The 13,425-nt window shown below is 43.1% G+C and overlaps 1 protein-coding gene across 2 annotated transcripts in view; it reads right to left on the bottom strand.

The window, feature by feature from the left end:
* SGCD (sarcoglycan delta) overlaps positions 1–13,425 on the bottom strand; it is a 1,005,043-nt gene that overhangs the window by 645,776 nt on the left and 345,842 nt on the right. The gene's annotated exons all lie outside the window — the stretch shown is intronic.

Here is a 13,425-nt window from a genome sequence, read left to right as displayed (position 1 = left end):
TCTGGAGCACAACACTTCCTGTCTCCTGTGCTTGTGTTACTTCTAATAGTTGCTGAATGCTTTTAAAGCAACAGCACTAGTTCTGCATGTCACACTTTGATGCATTGTAATGTGAATGGTCACCATAAATGTAAGCTAGAATTTTTTAGATGTTTTTTTAACTCTTTTTTTGCAAAGTAAATACTCTGTCAGTGTTCCCCAACTCTAGTCTTCAAGAGGCACCAATAGATCATGTTTTTGAGATTTCCTTAGAATTTCAAAGGTGATGGAATTTTTACCTCGGCAATAATAAGAAAATCCTGAAAAGATGATCAGTTGGTGGCTCTTGAAGACTAGAGTTGGGGAACACTGCCCTGCGTAATAGAGGTTCCTGGCAACTGTGTAATTAGCCCAGTGGGTCTAAAACTTTAATATTGGTTAAGGCAAAGTTCATGTGGGTCAAAGAGACATTTATGAAAGTATAGGTCCCTATACACATATATAATAATGTTGATTGAACCCGCCGATAGCAACTGGTTCATCCGACAATTTAATGTGTATGGAGATAAGGATCCGGCATTTCCAATTTTGGACTCCCGAACCTTTGAGATAAGCCACCAGAGGAGTCTCGCAGTAGCTCTCTCATAGAGAACGAGCACTCCAGAGTAAGGAAGAGTCAGACAAGGTAACTACCGGAATAACCAACAGCTATCTAAAGTGTTTGGGGTGTTGCAGTAAGTAGAGTCAGATAAGATGCAAGATTTGGTTAACCTACAAAGAAAAGACTTTTGTGTACCAGTGGTGCCATCATCCATGAAAAAATTGCCTAAAGCAGCACTGATGATAATAAATCTAGTAATGAATAATTCCGTAGGTAATAATATCGTGTAGGACAAAAAAGACACCTTGCTTTCTGAGACAATGCCTTCTAGAAAATGACTTCCTTACATTACAATGAAAGGATATCCAGTTAAACTCTAGATTGATTAGATTCATTAGTATAATGACTACTGTATTTTTTTCCCCAGATTATGAGATTACTCTCCTGTGAGCGGGAAGGTTGGCTGGCGGTTTTCTTTTTAACATCAGAACAGATCAGTAATTTTCAGCCTTTTAACTATTTCTGGACTGTCCAAGGGCTATAAATGATCGGACAGTCCTCACTTTACTGTGCAGTGACTTTCTGAAACTTCAATGCAAAGTAAGCAGCTTGCAGGGAATAATGCAGCTGTAGGGGCAGGGAGCCGGCTTTCAGACACAGCCAGACTCCCCGCAGAGAAAGTAATATGATTTATTTCCATGTTTACCTTATCTATCACTGTATACACTTGTGTATACAGATTAGGGAGCAGTATCACTGACTGTGCTTCCTTCTCAAGACCCAGCAGTCATGTGATTGCTAGATGCAGGGATTATGCAGGAGCTGCTGGGTCCTAAGAGACCCCATCAACCCTGCTATGCAGGCAGGAAGCTGAAATTCCCCTGTAACTGGGGCTAATATACCAGCCCAGTTACAGGGGGAATCAGCAATAAAAAGAATGTACTGATATGTTAAAATGCCCCACAAAGGTATGTTAAGGCCATACTGGGAGCACAGTGTGAAATAAATGAAAAAAATAAATAAATAAATCAAATGAAAATAAAGTAGAAAAAAAAAAACATAAAAAAAAAAGACAGTATAACTCTAAATCGTTGTTTCTAGCTTCACGCCCATAAAAATGTCTAATACATAAAAATAATTTATATGGAAAGGGGAACACTATTACCACTCTTGTGGTCGTTAAAAAGAAAATTAATTCTAAAAATGTGAAAAATAGACTGGTATTTGCTATTTTTCGATGCAAATTCCCTCGGGATCAGCAGCAAAAAAAAGAAATATAGAATAAAAATGGACCAGGATAACAATAGTTAGCTTGGACGTCTTTCTTCAGCATAATCATAATTAATATGCTAGAATCATTATTAATATACTAAAATTGAGATGAAATTGACATGTGGTGACCTGACGACTGGAATGAATCAATCATGGTAATATGAATGGCGTCCAAGGATAGACTCCATCAGCATTACAAGCTTATCTGGAGCCTAAAAGGTTAATACATATCCTTCCCTCATTTACCCCTCTGAGAACCATTTATCTAGGGCCAAGCTGCTGAAAAATAGTCATCATTCCAGCCCACGAGTGGAGGTCAAGGGGAGCTGAGGTCAGTGGCTGGTCCCGAGAGTAGAGAGTGATAAATAGTACCCTATCACAGGATGAAAGATGTGAGGAAGGTGAGCAGCACAGATTAGAGGGCACAGCTGCACGGCAAACACATCCACCAAAGTCTGTGAACCACCTCCGTCTTAATCAACATTAGCATTAATACGGGAAATAGTCTTTACATTATTGCATGAGCTTTATTCTGTGGGAACATCTCCGTTGTTTGTGTTAGTGATTGTTGGATCAGTCAAGGGCATAACGACAAAAGGCTTGTTCAGAAAAACATTTTTATTTACTGTATTAGGAAATTCTAAGTTAAGAGTTCATCTCATGTTCTAGATCCTCATAGCAAGAGTGAGAAGTGACAAAGAATGTCTCCCACCCCCGAGGAGTCGGACCTGTCTTGTCCTGCATTACAAACTCAATACAATAATTTGAATATGTTTAATTTCTCATTGGTAGTCCTGCAGGGTAACTAAATACTTCCTGTAAGGGCTTAGGTCTAAGGGGTAACGTTTCTCCTTGGGGAGAGTATTTCAGAGATGAAGAGGACTTGAACTGTAAGGGCTTATTCACATGTATTTTTTTCCATGTACGAATTCTATCCATATTTTTCATGGATAGCACTTGTTTTGTCTAACCTGGTGAGGTGGATCCTCCAAATCCCAGGTCCGGGTGGGCACAGAGGTCACAGGCGTCAAAGCAGCTGGTAGGTTAAGTAAGTGGGAAACAAGGACCAACAGCACAGGAGGCCACAGGCAGAAAGGGCACCAGAAAGAAAGGGAACGGCTAGCGAGATCCAGGAAAAAGGCAAGAGAAAGTGACAGAAGGTGTGAGTCATTCTCCGGAGACGAGATCAGGGGCAGGAAACCTAACAACACAATACCAAGTTTGCAAGTCCAAAAGGGAACGGGATGGAACAGAGCAGGGAACGTGAGACAAAGAGAGTGTACTTCCATGGCATTGGCCAGCAGAGAAGCTGAGTGTTGGCAGCGGATCATTCAGGATACTCTCAGAGCGTGTTGACAACAGAACAAAGCTTTAATTAGCTATAAACAGGTACAGATATGATAGGCTTTGTGGAATCAGGTATATACATATCTTAAGTGTCTCTGTGCAGCATCAGCAGGCTGCTTCTCCTCTCATGCACAGACACAGGAAACTGAACACAGTCACATGGTCTTTTCTGTGTCTGAGCCTCTGGGAGTTTTTTTTTTTTTTTTTTTTTTTAACTTTATAGACAATACATAAACCTAGCAATAGAACATTTACATACACAGGAATGGAGTTGTTGCATTAAACATATTCCAACACCCCCACTCAACAACTACTTATCCTGTTAGTCCCATTGCGGTTCTGAAGTCCTCAAACTTGGCTCTTGGCAATGGTTTTGTCATACCATCAGCTAACATCTTTTCAGACTCACAATAGACAAACTCTAGTACACCACGTTCTACCAAGTCACGTAAGTGGTGATGTTTAACGTCGATGTGTTTAGTCCTTGCACTAATCTTCTCACTGCTAGCAAGTTTAATACATCCTTTGTTGTCCTCATAGATAACTGTTGGCTGAGCTAGTGGCTTGCCGAAATTTTCCAAAAGTTGTTTCAACCTAATAACTTCTTGACTTGCATAAGCAGCTGACACATATTCTGCTTCTGTAGAAGACAATGCGACTGACACTTGATTTCTGCTGGACCAAGAAATTGAATTTTCTCCTAACTTGAACAAGTAACCACTTGTTGATTTCCGATCACTTGTATCTCCAGCCATGACTATGGCTCTGGCTCAGGAAGTGTTCTGACCATATAAGAAAGGCGTCGAGCTGGGATACCTTTGTTTGGTCTTTCTAATCTCCTAACTGGAGGTTGACTTGGTTCTTCTGTTTCTTTCTTGCTGGCTTCAGAGCTTATCTAGACTTCAGTGTTTTCTTTTTCAGTGTCTGGGTTTGGTGATTGAGGTTCTTGTTTCTTGGCGTGAATGACTGGTGTAACTTCATGGAATTTGAGCGAAACTGAGTTGTCATCAATCACTACGTCTTTGCTGATTGTTACTGTGTTGGTCTCTGGGTGCAAGATTCTGTATCCCTTTTGAGTTTTGCTATAGCCCACCAGGACTACTTGCTTAGCATGTGATTCCCACTTAGAACGTTTTTCTTTGGGAACATACACTAGCGTTTTGCTTCCAAATATCCTTAGGTGCTTCAGGTTAGGGTTCACACAGTTCCATAGCTCATATGGAGTTTTATTTGTGGCTTCACCTGGCAGTCTGTTTTGAAGATAGCAAGCTGTCGTGATGGCTTCTCCCCAATACGTTGTAGGTAGATTCGCATCAAACAACATACTTCTTCCACTTGCACAGAGAGTGCGGTTCTTTCTCTCTGCAATGCCATTCTGTTCTGGGTTGTATGGGATGGTAGTCTGGAACACGATTCCATTCTTTTTCAAAATGGTTTGCACCTTACCACTTGTATATTCAGTCCCATTATCTGCACGCAGGGCTTTTGGCATTCTTCCAAATTTGTTAAATACTACGGCAAGATATTCTTCAAGTTTCTGTGGAACTTCATCCTTACTGTGAAGCAGGTAGGCGACTCTATATCTGGAGTAGTCATCAATAAATGTGAGAAAATATCTCTTCTTGCTTGGAGTTTGAACACTCATTGGGCCACAAACATCTGTGTGTATCAAATCCAGTGGCTGTGCAGATCTAGTGGTGCTTACTTTAGGAAAGGATTTTCTGGACATTTTCCCTTTAAAACAGCTAGTGCACTTCATCATTTGACTACATTGCTTGATTTCCACATCATTTGCAAGTTGACCTAGCTTCCTTATTGCTTCTAGGTCTCTGTGCCCAAGACATCTGTGCCATATATGGATACAGTTCTTATACAGATCTTGTTTAGCACTGCATACTCTTTCTTTGCATTTTAGCTGATAAAGTTCATTTTGGATTTTTCCTTCTGCAAGAGTGTGACCCTTCTTTGATATAATGCAGCTGTTGTCTTTAAAAGTAACAACATTCCCTATTTGATTAAGCTTCTTTACTGACAGAAGATTGCTTTCAAGACTGGAAACATAGAGAACATCCTTTACTGGGATCTTTCTGCTTTGTACTGAGGAAACTGGACAGTGGAGGTAGCCATCTCCTACTCCTTCTGAAGTCATATATTGACCATTAGCTAAGATGACTGTTAGTTGTCGGTCTGGTTCTGGATAACGAAATGGGTCCAGGACTTTCTGTGGTCTCCCATGTTGGTCCAGCCAGGGCTGATGCTGCTCAGCATCATCATCAGCCCCAATGCCTAGCTGATCCACGAGACATACAGATTGTCTCCCATGTATTGCCACCTAGCAAGGTTAAGCATAGGTTGCAGAGGGAGACAGGGTGCTTGGAGTTTAAGTCCAGGATTTGCCGTACTGAGCATGCCCGTGACCTGGCGGATCGTGATTGGTGGTTTGGCACCCACCTCACCCGGTGACCTGGCACCACCTGATTGGTCCACGGGTAACGTCGCCAATGGCGTGTCAGTGGGCAGGGCTTAGTCTTTAAAAGGCCCGCCCACAAACATGGTGACGCGCTCGGATTATTGAGCATGATGCTGTTGTGTGGACGTCTGTGCTCCACGTGTAGTTTCCGCTAGGCAGGTTAGCTCCATAGAGGCAGGTTGGCTCCATAGAGGCAGGTAGCTTCGCCTTGCAGTCTGGCTCTGTCAGAGGGGGTCGCCTTACACCCTGAGCAGCCTGCAGACGTCCTACTCCCTGTAGGCACCTGTGGACCACGTGGAGAAATACTCCTCTGTCCGGTAGCACGCCGGCAGAGGACACGTACCCAATGGCGTGAGTCACACACACATCTTAGCGCCAACTCCTCTTGCGTAGCGCCTGTATCGAAAACAGGGTTAATGCTTTTCCCTCGGTCGCACGTCTCCCTGCGGTTCTTGGAGATTGTGTGAACCGCTGAAATCCGCTCCGTGTGCTTTTACACGGAGTGGTTTATCAGTTTAGTAACTGCTATCCCGGACGCTCTTCTACCGTGCAGTTAATGGGGATAGAGCGAACCGCTATACCCGTTCCTGTGTGCAGAAACATGGAAGGGTTTAACATTTAAGTTTGTCGTTTTCCTTTCCACCCGGAAAGTGTTCGGCAGCAGTCCACCAGGCTGCATTGCGGACCCCGGGGTCGGTTGCGTGCCATTATATTAAAGTTGTTTGCAACCGCCCTCCTAACAATGACCTTTTCTGACTTGCTTTCATCAAGGTCAGTGAAGAAATCCTTGTTATTCGTCATATGGCTGCTAACACCAGAGTCTATACACCACATATGCTTTGCAGATGAGCCTGTATTGGTATTAAATGCAGTTTCAACACATGCAGACTTTTCCTCTACAGCTGTTTTCACCTTTTGATCACGGTTCTGCTTTTTAAGCTGACTCATTCTTGCTTTCCAAATTCTGAAGTCTACTTTGAGGTGGCCAGGCTTTCTACAGACAAAACATTCACGAGTTTCCCTTAGATTGCTCTTATTTTTAGGAAAGTCCTGTGTCTTTAATCCTGTTTCTGCTCTAGATTCATTACTGCTGATTACATTGTGTTTTTTTGCTTGAATTCATCTACAAGCTTGCCTTTGACATATTCTAGTGTGAGCTCATCATTTGGCAGTGCATCTAGTGCAGTGACAAGTGTGTCATAATTTTCTGGAAGACCACTTAATAGTAGTGCAGCAACATGAAAGTCTTTAATTTCTTCTCCAATGCCCCTGAGACGCTCCACAATCTCTAGGGTGTTTCTTATATAGTCCTGCATATTCTGCCCATCACTTAGCTTAGACTGATACAGTTTACTCATGAGATAAAGCTTATTGCTGAGATTTGATCTTTCATGCACTTTCTGTAATTCATCCCACATCTCTTTTGCAGTTGCACATTTGCACATATGCACAATCTGATCATTATCTATACTGAGGGAGATAGTGCTTTGTGCTTTCTGATCCTTCCCTAGCTGATCATCTGGTAATGGATGAGGCACTTGTTCTTGCATATATTTCCACGTACCTTCTCTTATGAGCAGCATTTTCACCTTAAATTTCCAAGATTGATAACTCTGATTGGTGAGACTTTGCACTGAGAACTTGCAGTGATCCCTGCTTGAGGACATCTTCTCTGTTATCATAGAATCATAGAATGGTAGAGTTGGAAGGGACCTCCTGGGTCATCTGGTCCAACCCCCTGCTCAAAGCAGGATTCACTAAATCATCTCATGGACTTCTGTTGCTGTATTACTCCTCTGTGTCACTCTGGGGGTTCGGTGTCACTCCGGGGGTTCTGTGTCACGCTGGGGTTCTGTGTCACGCTGGGCCCATAACCTGTTGGCAGCGGTTGTTGCACTAAACATATTCCAACACTGAGTAACGGCCAGAGTGGCCAAATAGGTCCCCTAAGGGGAAAAGGATGCGGAACTCTCGTTTACTGACTATAGCACCATTGTTGGGGAAGTACAGTGCTGGGTGGAAGTGAAAAGGCCTAAATAAAGAAGGATAAAGAATATGTGTACGACGATGTTCCATGTATCAAAAAAAAGTTAATGAAGTTATGCACCTGCTATCTGTTGTATGCAATTCCCACCAAGTTATTGTTCAGTAAAAGACAGTCCCTTTTTAAGTGGTGGTCTCCCTCATTGAACTTTGTAAGACCTGGTCCTGGCCAGCAAAAGTCACTGGCATCATGTGGCCTGCAAGGGTGTGATGCCCCCGTAGCTAAAGTCCACACACCCAGCCAGGACCCCCATCTTCATGTAGCGTGTCGGGGTGTGAAAGACGAGTACCTCACCCATGGCTACCGCCCCAGCGCAAAGTTACATAGCCACATATGTTTTTCTCTTAAATCAGTTTCAGAGAAAACAGTCTTAAGATGTGACTAGTTCCCAGGGCCCCCTCTCCCCAATCCTCTATACTGCTCTATTTAATTGATAGGTCTCTGGATATGTACACACTAGATGGTGGCCCGATTCTAACGCATCGTGTATTCTAGAATATGTATGCGGCCGACCGGGCGCAATTAGCAGAGCGGTGTTTAAATTTGGCGCGAAAATCGCTAATTGGTCGCGGCCGGCAACCGCGACCAATCAGCAAAGCGGTGTTTAAATTTGGCGGCAATACCGGTGATTGGTCGCGGGCGGCGGCCGCGACCAATCAGCGAACCGTGTTAGTGAGGACTGGAGAGCGTTTTTAAATTTGGCGCCAAAATCGCTGATTAGTCGCGACCGCGACCAATCAGCAAAGCGGTGTTTAAATTTGGCGCCAACAATGCTGATTGGTCGCGACCGGCGACCGCGACCAATCAGCAGAACGATGCAGAGCGGTGTTTAAATTTGTCACCAAAATCGCTGATTGGTCGCGGCCGGCAATCAGCAGAGCGTTGCTGAAATTTGGCGCCAATCTCGCAGAGCGGTGTTTAAATTTGGCGCCAATCTCGCTGATTGTTCGCGGCTGGCGGCCGCGACCAATCAGCAGAGCAGTGTTTAAATTTGGCGCCAAAATCGCTGATTGGCCGCAGCCGGCCACCGCGACCAATCAGCAGAGCGGCGTTTAAATTTGCACTAGCCGCTGATCTCCCGACGTTAGCCGCATGGAGGTCAGCGGCGCCGGTCGGGGTAGTTCTGCTGCTAGCGCCGCTCATCTCCCGGCTGCATCGCCGCTGACCTCCGTCCGGCAGATGAGCCGCTAACGGCCGCCATCTTTTTTCTGAAATCCCACGTCGCTGATTGGCCGCGGCCGGACCAATGAGCGACGCGGGATTTCCTGGACAGACAGCGGCCGGACCAATGAGCGACGCGGGATTTCCTGGACAGACAGACAGACAGACAAACAGACAGACAGACGGGATAAGACAATTATATATATAGATGTGGGATACTGGAGAGACCTGTTAATCAACTAGGGTGGAGCGGGGATAAGCTCATCAAACTATGTTTTCTCTGAAACACCATGGATAGTATGGAAATAGCGGACGACCTGCTCTGCTGGTGTACATCCAATCAAGGAGTCAAATTCAAGCAAGAGTAGTATAAAGTGCGGTTTATTTTCTAAGCGTTTCCAAGCATTTTAACTTCTTCAGGAGACCCACAGAGATGTAGCATTTTAGAGAAAAACATACGTGGTTGCAATTGTCCAGCCAGGATCTGATCTGATTCCCATGGTTTTGGCAGCAAAAATAGAGTCACAGGATCCCTTATGAAAGAACCTGGTTCAAAAATGTCAAAAATTACAACCCTTTCTCTTCCAGATCAACTTTTTTCTTTCTAGTGTCAGTGAATAGTGGTGGCCTAATTTCCAAAATGCTGTTGGAAGGGATGGAAAAGCGAAGAGCTTGAGAATGGAACACAATCCAACAAGAGTGTCTTTAGCCCCATTTTTGCTCCATTCGGTCACAACGATCTATTCTATCTTTCACTTTTATCACTAGAATAGGAACAGTGCTTAGAAGAAGGAAAATTTTTTTGAAGGAAAGGTTTACAAATCTTTTATTCCGGGTTGCCACTCTATCAAATTTTGGTGTTAAAAAGAAGTGAGCATTTATTTTAATATATTTTTTATTATAGTTGGCCAACTTTAGTTTTTAACTCCAGGGACAAAAAAAGACCTTTTGACTGAACTAGCCATCTGGACATTAGTGGTGCATCTTCACAATTCCATAAAACTATACAAGTGTGTCTGGTATATAGGAATCCGCAGTCACACTTGGTCCTGGGAGCCCAAAAACTTCTCTGACACATAAGAAGTCCCTAGTATTATATTGGCTCATAGTAGGTGGAAGGGTAGCTCTGCATTCTGGTTCAGGCAACTAACAGGCAGGTAGTTGCTAACTACCGTCCCGCTCTGGCTAGTGCCGATTACTGATGGCCGGAGTGGTCATAGACCGCTTCTGCCAGCGATTCAGCGGCTTTTACTGATGTCACGTCAATAGAACAGTGGCTTCTCTTCAGCTCTGCTCTTGACAGGGCGTGACTGCCATCATGCCGACTGACAGCTGGCTCCCTGCTGCCTAACTGCGGGGAGCCGGTTGTCAATTGTTAGGATGTTGGCAGCCATGCCCTGTCGACAGAGCAACCCGTATGCAGAAGAGTTGCTCTGTTGACGTGGTCCAGCTGAATCGCTGGTAGTAGCGGTCAGTGACCGCTCTGAGTCAGGTAGAACAGGCAGGTAGTTGACGCTATTAGTTTTTAAGTCTATAGTTAAAAAAAAAACCTAGACAATTCCTTTAATTTGTTTGACGAGTCCACCATCAGAGATAGTCCCGGGTCAAACCCGTAACTGATTATCGTGACAATATGCAACATCGATACCATAAAAATGTTAAATATTGGACATCTCCGAATGTTCCGAGTCATTCTGGTCTAGGGGAACAAAGTATTAGGCATGACCCATAAATTAGTGTTTATTTTGATTGAGTACATTACATATGAGACCATTTTCTGCCTTCCTTCCCGTTCTAAAATAATTACTTGTGCAGAGCCAGCATTTTGTTACTAGAGGAGCAAGCTGGCACTCATTAACCCTTTTTGGCTGCACGATGACTTATTTGGGCCAGAATTCTATAACGGTTGTACAATCTAATTTTTTTTTTTTTCTAAGGTCTCATCCAGATAACACGTCCTGTTTTATTGGCCTAATTTTGCAGTTTCTAAGCCCTCTAAATTGTCATGTTTTAAGTCGTCATGTATAAAATTGCAGGGCTCCGCTGATGAAATCGGCTTAATTACACTTCCACTTCCAGCCTGATTTAAATGTTATCCAAGCGCCGGTGCCAAGCGGTAGACCCAGAGTAGCGTAGTGGAGTACATCTACATAAACTCCTACAAATCTGCTGTGCTTTTAATAGCAACGATGAAGCCCTCCAAGATATTTCTTTACTTTTCAAAGTCCTTGCTCTGTCTCGAAACGTGTCATAATATGACTCAATATATCACATAGCTGCCGGCCCCTCCAGCCAACCATGATAATGCAGCAGTCCCACTGGCAAAATGGATCAGTCGGTGATGTAATGGTCAACACACTGCACACATATTACCTCTCACATGTCAGGTTGCATTTAACACACCGGGCATACAACTCATACTCATGACATTATAAAAAAAAGAACATCTCAATTAACAAAACAAATCAAATCAAAGCTTATCATAGTAATAATCAAGGTGGAAGAAAGACAATAAATTCTAAATAATTGCTACTTCTAAATGGTTCATTTGTTATCATGGAATCATGAAAACAACCCCTTTCCAGATGCTTTTTTTTGGATCACATGAACATCATAAAGAGGGGTGTTTTGCTTAGGACGTCCCTCTACTAGAGGTGCTAAGAAAAACTGGATCTGTAGGACGCAGCACCATCCATTTATTTCATCATTGCACATTCAGATGGCAGGTAACACTATATTCAAAATTAAATACGGCTATTTCCATGGGATTTCTGAATCTGCTCTGGCCACGATAAGCTTATTGCCTGGCCACCTTCAATTATAACAGGGCTGCCATGATAACACAACTATATGACTTACCTTAATTCATTTGTGGCACTTTTAAGCTTTGTACACACTGGCGTCATGATTTCTGTTATTTCTGAAAGCCATGACTCCTATAAAGGATTTGTTGAGATTCATTTTTCTCCTTGGCCCTAAAAAACTTTGGAAAAAGTCTTTCAAGATATTGAACCAATTATGAGATTAGGTTCTCCTATTCTGACACCATTGACTTATTAATAAGGGGTTGTATCATGAGGAAAAACCCATGTGGATTTCATACAGTCCTTCTTGGTACTTGGTCAGAATGGAGAGCTGATCTGTGTGCGCATCTCCCAACCTGGAAAACGAAACCGTCTTTTTATTACAAGGACAGCCATTTATGTAAATCTCTGCCATGCAATGCTACATATTCCCTACAGCAGACGCCTGGCTGACTGCAGCTTCTACATGCTAGAAAAGTGACCGATCGTCCCAGTGGCTCTTTTTCAAAGGATTCATTGCTGATGAGACATCCCATGTTCTCACTGCTTTATAAACTTAAAGAGGACTTCCCACGTGCCATAAATATGTACTTTTATTATCTGGTATAAATTCCGCAGTTCTCCTGAACCTGGTGATGTTTTTCTTTTGTTCCTGTTCCTCTCTGTTCCTGAGATATGGCCTCCTCTTCCCTGTATGTTCAGAAAGAACCAATGAGACCTACGTTGCTCAAACTACTGCAATATCTACTTCAACATATTGTGCACACTCAGGCTTTTTGGAAACCCTTCAGTAGAAAGTGTAGTTCACGGTTAAGTCCACAACTGTCCACATTGCTTCCAAAAATAGCTCTACTTTCAGTTTTCGTGCCCACACGTCGGTGTAATTGGCTAAAATTTTATAATTTTCAATTGAACAAAATTTTATAAGTATTTTTATTTATTAGTTTGACCTCAGGAGTATATGTTATTCCTTTTAAACTCTGTGTAATACGTCCAGTTCCATATTATTTACAGTTTCCTTCATATAACTCATCCACATAACTGTATTATGGATCGATGCAACCTCTGAGCTGTATGAATCCGTGATATGGCTCTTAAACAAGTCAATAGGACCTTAGTGTGCCCCCATACCCCTCCAGGTTCATTTTTCCATGTTTTATCGTATTCCCTTTGCTATTCACTCGTCTCGGCTCCAGGGCCAGCCTCTGCTCTGTTCTACTATGGGTGCAGCCGTCTGCTGTGCTCTACATCAGATTTCACAAATTGCAAAGCAAACTTCAGTGACACCATCACCCAAGACCGGCCGACTTATACACTCATGAGTTTATGAGTATTGAGTGAGCCTTGTGCTTTGTTACCATGTGCTTTGGAGTTTGCCACCATCCTGTTCTCTCAGCTGCAATCATCTCTGCAAACTCTTGTGATTTCTACAACCTTTATCTACTTTTGCGGTCAGACCTGCTGATTAACCCTTTGTCTGCTGTAATCATAAATTGTTATCTGGACTTGTTCCTGCATCACATTGTATCTTCTCTTCAAACATCCTCTTTATTTTTGTCAGCAGCTATCCCTTTATTTGGTGATTAACTCTTTATCTACTGTAACAAACTTTCCTCTGGACTAGCTCACACTACAAGCGCTGCTGCAATTTCTGGACTGCAGCCCTGGCTCCATGTCTCCTTGTGTTTCCTGTTCTGTCTGCCTGCTGTCTAGCTTGCACTGTTGTCCTAATCCTTGCTGTTCCAAG

Source organism: Phyllobates terribilis, unplaced genomic scaffold, assembly GCF_046119375.1.
Source record: "Phyllobates terribilis strain yellow unplaced genomic scaffold, ASM4611937v1 Scaffold_10__3_contigs__length_209671492, whole genome shotgun sequence".
NCBI classification, from domain to species: domain Eukaryota; kingdom Metazoa; phylum Chordata; class Amphibia; order Anura; family Dendrobatidae; genus Phyllobates; species Phyllobates terribilis.
The sequence above is the reverse complement of the archived record's forward strand: the minus strand, read 5'-3'. Positions and strand labels throughout refer to the sequence as shown.